The sequence below is a fragment of the Leucopleurus acutus genome, assembly GCF_964270905.1.
Source record: "Leucopleurus acutus genome assembly, chromosome: 11".
Classification (NCBI taxonomy): Eukaryota; Metazoa; Chordata; class Mammalia; order Artiodactyla; family Delphinidae; genus Leucopleurus; species Leucopleurus acutus.
In genome coordinates this window covers 57848781-57860832 of record NC_139152.1, presented here as the reverse complement: position 1 = coordinate 57860832, position 12052 = coordinate 57848781, and the positions used below count along the sequence as shown (strand labels likewise).

The 12052-nt window shown below is 38.2% G+C and overlaps 1 protein-coding gene across 1 annotated transcript in view; it reads left to right on the top strand.

Moving 5' to 3' along the window:
- The window catches only part of PTPRR (protein tyrosine phosphatase receptor type R), a 262655-nt gene that overhangs the window by 51216 nt on the left and 199387 nt on the right, over positions 1-12052 (top strand). The gene's annotated exons all lie outside the window — the stretch shown is intronic.

Sequence of the window (12052 nt, the reverse complement as noted above, 5' to 3'; positions counted from 1 at the left end):
GTGATCATCTTTTAATATATACAGCAGAAGCTCTGAGAGGCTAGGAGCCTTGCTCAAGGCTGACAGTTACTGGAGCTGGAGCTGGAATGCATGACTTCTGGAGGCTAAACCCATATTCCTCCTCTCCAGGCTTGCTGCCTTCTTGGTGGTTTCTATCTGCAGGGCACAGAGCTGTGGGCTGTTAGTCACTCCCCAGCTCAGTTTGCATTCCTACATTGTTTCTCATGGCCCCAAGGTTACCAGTCACTGTCAAAACCGTGGATGTTATAGGAGTTCCCTCATTTCACAAGTGCTTTTCCTCAACAGCTTTCCCAGCTGCCCTAGTTGAGGCTGGAGCCGCCAGCTCTAGTTATTGACACCAACAAAACCCTTTACTGACCTTACATAATGATTATTGCTCTTGGGTTTGTGTCTAAACTGCAGTCCTGCGTTTGATGGTTTTATGGTTCCGTCTTCCTGGATGTAAAACAACCATCACAACAAATTTTTTTAAAAGGATAAGCTGAAATTCTTTAATTCTGCAGAGGACTAGAATATTTATTGTATCCCTCAGGGAAGAATTTCTGAGCCCACATTTCTCTACACAAGGCTAAATTCAGCAACAGATATGTTTTGTTTGGATTTCACAGTGCTTTAAAAAGAAGTTAGAATTTGGAAGATTTTAAGCAGACTCTGTACCCTTCCCTAGGCCCCATCCTAAGTCACTTATTTTACATTTCTGGTCCCAGAAGAAGTCTGAGTTTGCATCCCCTGTCTGTATTAATATACCTCACTGGGTAAAAATAACAGCTAATATTTATCAAGTACCATCTATGTGCCAAGCACTGTTTTCAACATTTTACAAATATTAGCTCATTTAATTCTCACAACAAATTCTTAACAGGTAGATAACTCTTAGGAGTAGGTGCTGCCTCATCATCCCCATTTTATAAAGGAGAGGATACAGGCACCAAGAGTTAAGTAACTTGCCCAGTCACATAGTCAATAAGTGGCAGAGCTGAAATTCAGACCAGGCACTCTGGATCCAGAGCCGAGCTCTGCACTCAAGTGCCCATATACAAGGTCAGATTTTGTCAGATTCATAAAAGGACACAGAAAACAAATCACTGGTCAGTAGTCCGTCTCAAAGAGAAGTGAGCTAGAGAGCTTGAATAAATGAACTGAGAGGGCCGTGTCTGCATGTGCAACAATGAGCATGTGCCTCTGTGGGTCTAATGAAGATGCACCTATTACTTCAGCCAAACGATGTAAAGGGCACATGGCATAGAGTGGACCCATCAAATCGAAAGGTAGTATGTGTCTTTGTGCTACTCTGATTTTGTATAAATGTAGATTACTAGATTATATTGGTAGGAGCAGCCGGCTTTGCTCTGCATTTTCCTTCTTATCAATTCCACTCCTCTTTGCAAGCCCTTAATATCGCTCAGTGTCACACACAGGTTGAATGAGATTCCCAAGAAACCCTTATCTGTCAAACTGGGAATTATACGTAATCATGGCAAGGGAAGGGGAGGGTAAGTAATTCCTTCCCAGTATACGGCTTCAAAATAATGACCATTTCTCACCTGTATGCAATTTTAGAATGGAAAATAAGAAAAATGATTCAGATGTTTCTAAGTGTTAAGATTTGATAGAAAAACTCTAACACCGATAATAATAATAATGACATTTTAACTACTGGAATGTCAGAGGTTTGTTGTTGAATCAATCTGATAGAGATAGAGATGGAGATATAGAGGGAGAGAGAGTGCTATATCTCACTTTCTGATATACAAAGAGTGAAGGACAGAAACATTCCTAAACTTGGAATTTTATGCTCCTTATCATTCCTACTTGTTGGTCTATAGTAAATTTTTTCATAAGCATATGTGATCAGTGTTTTCTATTTTTGGTTATGGCATTGCTGGCTGACTTGACTTGGGTCCTATAGCAAGCCTGAGACCCTAGAACTGTCATGCCAAGTTAGAAGCAGTGAAGCCAAAGATAGGATGTCCTGGGGTGAGCACAATAGGACCACAGAGCCCTGTACAAGAAGCAAAAACATAATTGGGGTTAGGGCAATGTCACAAGTCAGGTCAGAGATCAAAACTGAGTAAAGGTGGGTGGGAAGGCCAGAGACATGGACAAATCCAGGAAGGAGTTGGGTGGGGAGGGAATGTGGCCTGGCAAGGAGACAAGGCAGTATTGCTTAATATAAGTTAAAAATCTGTGTTTTGGAGTCAAATCTGGATTCCCGCTTTTCTTATTATTAATTGTGTGCATATTTGTAAGCAGAATGTGCAGTGGCTAGGTATTGGATTCTGCAATTGGATTGCTGAGGTTTGAATCCTGTTTCTCCACTATCAACCATGTGACGTTGTTACCGACCTGGGTTCTTGGACTCTTTAATCAATAGAAATTGATAAGAGGCCAGATGAGAAATTCAGGCAGGGCTTTACTGGGTCTCGTGCTACCACACGAGGGAGCAGGAACAAGTAACAGATGCCCTTGCTCGCTCCCTGATAGGGGGTGAGCAGGTCCCTTAAATGGAGTGAGGGTGGGGGCAGATTGATGGGTCCGGCAGCAGGGTTGTCTTAGGTGGTCTGCCCACCCCCTTGCTGATGCTGTGTGCAGGGATCATGCATGGTACCCTGCTTTTGCTCCTGGCACCTGAGAAGTGGCAGTGGGATTTTGGCTTTTTTGTATCTTATTGTTCGTACTTTGCCCCAACTGCACATGCATGCAGTTATTTTTAGTCCCTTATGTTGCTCCAGGAGATGTTTGTTCAGGTCCAAACACTTCAGTAAAGGGTCCCAGGTCCCAGGTGCCAGCCTGTCTCAACATGAGTAGGTTATTTAAGTATTTGAGTAGGATGTTTCAGCTGTGAGTCTGGGAATTATAGCAGACCCTTCTTCATAAGGTGGATGTGAGGATTGAGTGAGTTAATGTATGAAAAGCCCTTAGCACAGTACTTACAGACAGTAAGCACAAAAAATTGTTACTATCATTATTAATCATCTTTTTTGTGTTTCTGTTCCTCCTTTATAAAATGGAAGTCATAACACACACCCTAGAGGGCTGTAGTGAGGAATAAATGAGATCAGGCAGGGAGGCAGCAGCTCCGGAATAGTAGTCATAATTATTATCAGGTCCATAGAGGAGATGTTTGCTAAGGTAATATCCCATGAGGTCAGAACTTCTTTTAAGAGCCATAAGATCCTACCAATAAATCAGATAAAGCATAAAGCATATACTGCAAGCCCAGCATCTGACAGCAGCCACTTTCCTGCCTTCTCATCATGTAAATCATAATATCAGAAAATTGAAGAGTATGAGATTGAAGGAAATCTAAAATCTTAAATTCAGTCTGTGCTTTGTACGAACAAGGGCACAGAAGCCCAGAAAAATAAGGTAATTTGCAGCGTCACAGGGCTAGTTTGTTACAAGGCTGCTTCTTGAATTCAATTACTTGGACTCCTAGACTAATATCTATTCCACTACACCATGCTAATGCTGCCTCTTCTAAATCCTCACAGTCTATCCAGAGCCTCCTCTGCGGCTGACTTAAGTTCCATGAAGAGGCTTAGATTAACTTCAATATGGAATGAGCCTCTCCTGAGTAGTTCCCCGATTTCTGCTTGATGAGTGCTAAGTCCTTCTGATAGTAATCAGAGTACAAAAAGAAATAATACAGTATTAATCAGGAAAGCATTATGCTACAATGTGAAAGCTATGTTATGGTCACAGTTACTTATGCCATTTTTTTTTTTTTTTTTTTCTGTGATAACGCTGGCCTCTCACTGTTGCAGAGCACAGGCTCCAGACGCCCAGGCTCAGCGGCCATGGTTCACGGGCCCAGCCGCTCCACAGCATGTGGGTTCTTCCTGGACCGGGGCATGAACCCGTGTCCCCCGCATCGGCAGGCGGACTCCCAACCACTGCGCCACCAGAGAAGCCCTACTTATGCCATTTTTAAACACACTTTTAATTCCAGATTTCTCTTAAGTATTTTTTTCTTCCTGTAATTGATAATGTCTTCCATGTTTTTTATATCCTTCACAGAGCACATAGAGCATATTGAATTCACATTGGTTAACTTAATATCTGTTGAATGAATAATTTGAATAATTGATTTGTCTTAAGTCTGACAACTCATTTTGACCCTTGATTCAACTTTTCAGCCCTTTACATTTTTCTGATTCTCATATTTGCCAGGTAGTTTTGGATACTGATTTGAAAAGCTTTTAGAGTATCCACACATTCTTCAACTCTCTACCCCTTCACATTCACACACTCATACATTGTGTGCCTTCCTTCTTAGACCATTCTGCCTTTCTTCAGAGGACTTAGTACAGCAATTAACTTTTACATCTAAACGTAAGTAGTATTCCCACAAAAATGATACTAAAAGCTGATGATCAGGCACAAAATCTTTGAAAACATATGAAGAGAAAGTGAAAAATAGAATTTAAAAAAAGAAAATGTTAATGTACTCAAACAGTTAATTCTCCAAATGGCTTCTTTTTTCTTCTCTATTCTGCCTATAATAATAAAATGGTCTTTCATCAATTCCGAGACATACTTTTTTGTAACATTTCACCATCTCTAACATTAGGATGGATCTCCAGATTGATGGCATCTTGCATTTATAATAGGCACTTTTTCTATAGAGTAACACAAAAAATAATAGGTCATTGTATAATGGAGGGTGTTTTCAATATGATGAACTACAACAATAGCAATATTAGTGGCTATTGTGGGCCGGTTGTCTTCTGAGTACTTGATACATACTAACTTCTTTAATCCTCACAAATACTTCCAGAGTGGGTTCTCTTATCCCTCTTCTTTTCAGATTAGTGGAACAAGGGCAGAGCGGCAGTTAAGTTCCACATCTAGTCAGTAAGAGAGCTGGCATATAAACCCAGACTCCTTCCCAAGGCTGCACTCTTGACCTCTACCTACTACATTTTTCTGGTTTTTCCACGTAGGACTTTGGATGTTCTTCTTGTTTCCATCTCCTGGTTTGTCTTTTAGAATACTTCCCCATTTTCCATAAAATCACTGTAATATCCATTTTCATTCTTACTGTAACTTGAAATTAATTAATAATTTGTGTTTGTCTGGGTATTTTTCCCAAGGGTCATTATTAGAGTCAGGATAAATGCAGTAGTTTAAAAAAGCATCTCTGGGACCAGAAACTACCTGAGTTCAAATACTGGCTTGCCCACTTACCGGCCCTCTTACCTTGGGCAAATTACCTAACCTCAGTTTCCTCATTTAAAAAAAGTAAGCATTTAATGTTCTTAGAAATTCTACTTTATAAAGTTCTTTTGAGTATTAAATCAAATAACTTATGTATAAAGTATTTAGGACAGTGCCTGAACATAATGAATGCCCAACAAATGTTAACAGTTTTTTATGAAATTGCAGTATATGGGACTGAGGTAAGAGGGGAAGGAATAAGTAAAAAAAAATCTTAGGAAGAAACACTCAGAAAAGTTAGCAGTTTACTAGCTTATTTGTATATTTGACAAAATACATATGAGGTTGTATTTTGTCCAAAGCAACATAGGGGCAGTATCTTCCTTCTTTTAACTAAAAGTCTATAGAAGGAAGATACCTTGCAAAATGCCTTTGTGTTCTGCACAGGGCCTGGCACTGAAAGAGTGAATGAATGAATGAGTGAATGAGAAGGAGAGGTACACCAATTCTTATCCCCCAAAAGAGTAGAGAGCCACTACTGGGCATATACCCAGAGAAAACTATAATTCAAAAAGATACATGCACCCCAATGTTCATTGCAGCACTATTTACTATAGCAGGACATGGAAGGAACCTAAATGTCCATCAACAGAGGAATGGATAAAGAAGATGTAGTACATATATACAATGGAATATTACTTAGCCATAAAAAGGAACAAAATTGTGTCATTTGCAGAGATGTGGGCAGACCTAGAGGCTGTCATACAGAGTGAAGTAAATCAGAAAGAGAAAAACAAATATCGTATATTAACGCATATATGTGGAATCTAGAAAAATGGTAAAGATGACCTTATTTGCAAAGCAGAAATAGAGACACAGACATAGAGAACAAAAGTATGGATACCAAGGGGGAAAGGGGGGGGTGGGATGAATTGGGAGATTGATTTTATATACACTACTATACATAAAATAGATAACTAATGAGAACCTACTGTATAGCACAGGGAACTCTACTTGGTGCTTTGTGGTGACCTAACTGGGAAGGAAATCCAAAAAAGAGGGGATATATGTATACGTATGGCTGATTCACTTTGCTGTACAGCAGAAACTGACACAGCAGTGTAAAGCAACTATATCCAATAAAAATAAAATAAAATTAATAATAAAAATAAAAAATAAATTAAAAAAGAGTAGAGAGCTCTGAGTGCTCAAAGAAGGGTGAAATCACTCCCAGCTAAGATGGATTTGAAGAGATTCACTCACCAAATATTTAAGTGCCGACAGTATACTCTCTTCCAGATACAGAGAATAGAATGTCCGCCCTGCTCTCAAGAGTGATTCTTCTAGCAATTATTTATTTATGTGTAGATATTAATGATGGAAAGTATCACTAAGGAGTTAGGTAGTCATTTTAGTCAACAGAGTTGGATTCATCTTATTAATCAAGGCAAGCTGGCTCTAAACTGCTGCTGTATTGTTCTTTCTTGAATGGATACAAAAGTACCTTATTCCCATAGAGAAATGTATTACTCTACTTGAATATTTGAATTAATTTCAAATTTATGAGAGCAAAAAACTCAGATGAATATTTCGGCAAAGGCAAATAAAACAGTTGCATTTATAGTTTAGGCAATTGGGTATTTTATGTTTGTTTGTATGCCATTTCTTCTGCTAAATGATTGAGCTTAAAAACAGATATTAATTGGTAGCCAAGAAAGTCACATGCTTATGTTTTACAAGGACAAGCAAATTCATCCTCAAAGAGCCTAGTTTGAATTGATGAAAGAAAAATGACTAAAGAGGCATTCATTCAATAAATATTAAAGGACTAGATTAAACAATTATCTTACCCAAATCACCTGATCATGAATAGTTATTGCTACTTGTCAACATATTTATATAGATAGATTTATAATTTTTTCCCATGGAAATGTCAAAAACACTTAAAATATGAATATGAAAACAAAACCCCTATTCTTTTGCTTATTTCATCCACCAGATGTCCCTCTTCTCAAACATGGTGACGTGTTACTACACAAATAAGTGTCACACTATGTTAATGAAAGTAACTGGTAGCTGAGTTGAATAAAATCCACAGACAATCCCAAAGGCTTATTTTGGCAAACTGCAAAATGACAAAACCTTAGCAGCTAAGTCTAAACAATCTTTCCAGACTGGGTTTCCCTCTACACTATCATTGCTAAGAGGCTATCTGACCTTTTCTTAAGAATCTACTTCAGCGTGAAATCCAAATAGAAATCCCCAGCAGGACTTTTTGTGGAAATTGACAAACTGATTCTAAAATGTATATGGAAATGCAAAGGACCTAAAATAGCCAACATACCTTTGAAAAAAAGAACAACAGCAAAAAAAAATCTACTTCAGTGAGAGAGCTATTCCTATCCAAAGCAGCTGGTCTAACTCTGGTCGGCTCTGCCTATTGGGAAATTCTTTCTTTGATCAAAAATTTCCCTCTGGGCTTCCCTGGTGGCACAGTGGTTGAGAGTCCGCCTGCCGATGCAGGGGACACGGGTTCGTGTCCGGTCTGGGAGGATCCCACATACCGCGGAGCGGCTGGGCCCGTGAGCCATGGCCGCTGAGCCTGCGCGTCCGGAGCCTGTGCTCTGCAACGGGAGAGGCCACAACAGTGAGAGGCCCACGTACCGCAAAAAAAAAAGTTTCCCTCTTATGCCTATCAGCTACTGTTGGAATTTCTACCTTTGGAAACTATATAAGTAATTACTAATATGTTTGTTCCAAGCAATAGTCATCTAAATAATTCAGTAGCTATTAAGTACCATCTGTGTATTCTTTTCTCCAGGCTAAATATGTTATGTCCCCCAAATTCATTGATGAGTCAATTGTTTAGAATTAAGGGCATGTTTTCACATAAACACAAAATTATAAATGGTGATTAGGGTTGTGGGCTAGATCACAAAATTTTATTTAACTTATACCAAGATGAAATAGTCACAAGTTACCTTTATTCAGTAAATATTTGTGAAATACCCAATTAAGAATTCCCACTAAGGGTTATTTAATTTGTTAATTGTATTTGGTTGAATGGAAACTACACAGAAATTTATTTGAGAGTTATTTTCCCAGATTCAAATCATAATTCTAAGCATCTGTCACATATTCTGCCCCAGTGTTTTGGTATAGCTGTAAATAATCTGAATTGTAAATGATTATTTTACATTATTCAAAATCTAAGAGTAACTAAATAGCATTCAAAGTACATTTCCATTCTTAAATTATCAGATAAGTCTCTAATCTGATCATTGCAATTTAATATCCATTAATCTGCATGAACACAGATGAGCATATAAACATCCAGAGGGAATAGTACTGAGAAGGAAAATTTGATCACAGAACCGGATAATTATTGCAAATGGAGATTACTGAGTGCAAGTACAGCTGTCTACACACTAATTCATTATATTTTATTTTTAAGAGATGTTTCATGGTTAGTTTAGGCCTATACTGAGTCAACATCTGAGCTCTGTTAATTTTAAAGGCATTTCTCCCATTATCTGTAATATGAGTAGGCATTTCTTATAACTCCTCGTAATGACCCCATATACATTTAGTTCTAGGTAGTAATAGGTTATGATCATGCCCACATGAAATAGTTTTCTCTTCAGAATCTCAGTGACAAGATGGAGTACTCCAAAATCAACTGACTGCAAATTATCTTCACTGAAAATCATTATGTTTATGCAAATCAAGTAACACAAATTACATGTTTCAACTATTTCTAAACTGGTCTTTACAAAAAATAGAACAAATACTTCTTCAAATGAAAATCTAGTCAAGTTTCCGAGTTCTGCTGAGTCTTTCTGGGATCTGGTACTTAAAGCCACAGAGTTTGAAATTTAACAATTCTCTGCTTCCAAGCATTAGGGTTGTGGGAGAATTAGACCTAAAGTCCATTATTGACAAATCCTATTAATTGGCATTTCATCTTTTGGGGAGGCAGGAACAGGGAAGCAGGGGCATGAGCTTTTTCCAGAAAATCATCGAAAAGATAGATCACCAGACAGTTCTTCAGTGATAATGACTCCCCAGAGCAAGATGCCAGGATTAAGTGAATTGCTTTCTTTTCTTTCTAGACTTTCCATTTTTCTCTTAGCTCCCTAGGCTCTATTCATGTGGCCATTTATAGAACTACTAGGCTCAAAGCACAGCCCTGGATTTCAAGCCTTTCTTGGGCATTTTAGTCAGTAAAGACCTAGGATTCATGGTGTGGTTCAGGTGGTTCTTAAAGGAAATAATCGACTTTTTAGGTTAATGAAAAAGTATATGCATTGTAGGTATGTGGGTGGGCGTGGGTGTGATAGAGATGATTAATCCAGAAAGAACAGAGAAGTCATCGTAAAGGAATATGGAAAAGCATGCTACATGTCACTGCTCTAAGCCCATAGACAAATCCTTTCCAAATGTGTCCTGCCATGATTCTGACTTTTCAGTCTCCTCTCTTCGATGATGTAAACATATATTAAGATTCTGTCCAGTGCAATCCCTATGGCTCAGTATTGTTTCTTTCCTTTTTTTCCCCGTTTGATTTTTCTAACCAAGATAAGTACTTCCAATATTCTTGCTTGTTTTTATCATGAGCTTTGTGTTTTGGGAGAAATTTCCTGTGCACACCTATAAGCTTCTTTCTCCTTCTACTTTTCTTTTTTTTAATTTAATTTATTTTTTTGGCTGCATTGGGTCTTCGTTGCTGCACGCAGGCTTTCTCTAGTTGCAGCAAGCGGGGGCTACTCTTCCTTGCGGTGTGTGGGCTTCTTACTGCTGTGGCTTCTCTTGTTACAGAGGACGGGCTGTAGGCGCACGGGCTTCAATAGTTGTGGCACATGGGCTCAGTAGTTGTGGCGCATGGGCTTATTTGCTCCGCAACATGTGGGATCTTCCCGGATCAGGGATCAAACCCGTGTCCCCCACACCAGCAGGCAGATTCTTAACCACTGAGCCACCAGGAGAGTCCCTCCCTCCACTTTTCTATTCCTTCAACTCTCAGCTCCCACTGAAATCTTCCTAGAAGAAGGAAATGAGCACCTGGCACCCTCCATGATCTGCTTTCATGATTTTCAGAACTTTAATGAGAGCTTGAACCAACTGCATTCACATCAGCTGTCCCCTTATTGCTCCTTCATTCACTATCCTCACTTCTACCTCTTTGCCTTTGCTCATCCAATCTCCCTCCAGCTATCTTCCCTAACTTCCCCAGTCTTCTTTCTTCACTGTCCAATTCAGATCCAATCTCCCTTTCGAAACTTTGTCTGATTCCTGTAGCCCACAAAGTCTTCCCTTTTATGTTCTTTTTATTATACTTAAAAAATGTACCTCAGACTTTTGGCCTTTATGTATTGATTATTGATCTTTTTTATGTTATTGTTGTGGTCTTACCCTCAACCAATTTCTAATTCCCTAAGAGCATGCAACATGATTTATACTTCTCTGATATTTTCATACCATACCTAGTACAGTGCTAGGCATATACTGTACATATAAACTGTATTGATGCTTTATTTTCCATAAATATTTGTCTACTGGTTAGTCTTTCCACAGTATCCAAATGATTAATTTTAAAGTCAGCGAAAACTATCATATAATTCAAGTCCAAATCTGGTATGAACCTTCTTACGTAATGTAATCAAAACTGATAATTGGTTGACTAACTAATTCAGTTAGAGTAGGGAATAATAAAAATGATACATCTTTTAGTCTTATTTTATTTTATTTAGCTTCAATTATATAACCTTAGACCACTCTTGATTATGAATGCACTGATTAGGTTACCATGTTACCTTTCTTATAAAAACCATGCTCAAATTTTATCATATCTAATTTCTACTTTTAGTGTCTTTAAAATGGAGTGGGAACCCCATATATAAAAGTAAACTCAAAATGGATTAAAGATCTAAATATAAGACTGGATACTATAATAAAACTCCTAGAGGAAAACGTAGGCAGAATACTCTTTGACATAAATCACAACAATATTTTTTTGGATCAGTCTCCTTGAGTAATGGAAACAAAAGCAAAAATAAACAAATGGGACCAAATTAAACTTAAAAGCTTTTGCACAGCAAAGGAAACCAGAAACAAAACCAAAAGACAACTTACAGAATGGGAGAAAATATTTGCAAATTATGTGACCAACGGGAGCCTAATTTCCAAAATATACTAATAGCTTATACAGCTCAATATCAGAAAAACAAACAACCCAATCAAAAAAATGGGCAGAAGACCTAAATAGACACTTCTCCAAAGAAGACACACAGATGGCCAACAGGTACGTGAAAAGATGCTCAACATCACTAATCATTAGAGAAATGCAAATCAAAACTACAATAAGGTACCACGTCACACGGGTCAGAATGGCCATCATCAAAAAGTCTACAAATAAACGCTGGAGAGGGTGTGGAGAAAAGGGAACTCTCCTACCTTTTCAATTTCCATTCCATTCCATTGGAATGTAAATGTAAATTGTAAATTTACAATGTAAATTGGCGCAGCCACTATGGAGAACAGTACGGACGTTCCTTAAATCTAAAAATAGAGTTACTGTATGAGCTAGCAATCCCACTCCTGGGCATATATCCAGAAAAGACTAAAACTCTAATTCAAAAAGATACATGCATCCCAATGTTCACAGCAGCACTATTTACAGTAACCAAGACATGGAAGCAACCTAAATATCCATCTACAGATGAATGGATAAAGAATATGTGGTACATATATACAGTAGAATATTACTCAGCCATCAAAAAGAATGAAATAATGCCACTTGCAGCAACATGGATGGACCTTGAGATTATCATACTAAGTGAAGTAAGCCAGACAGAGAAAGGTGAATAACATA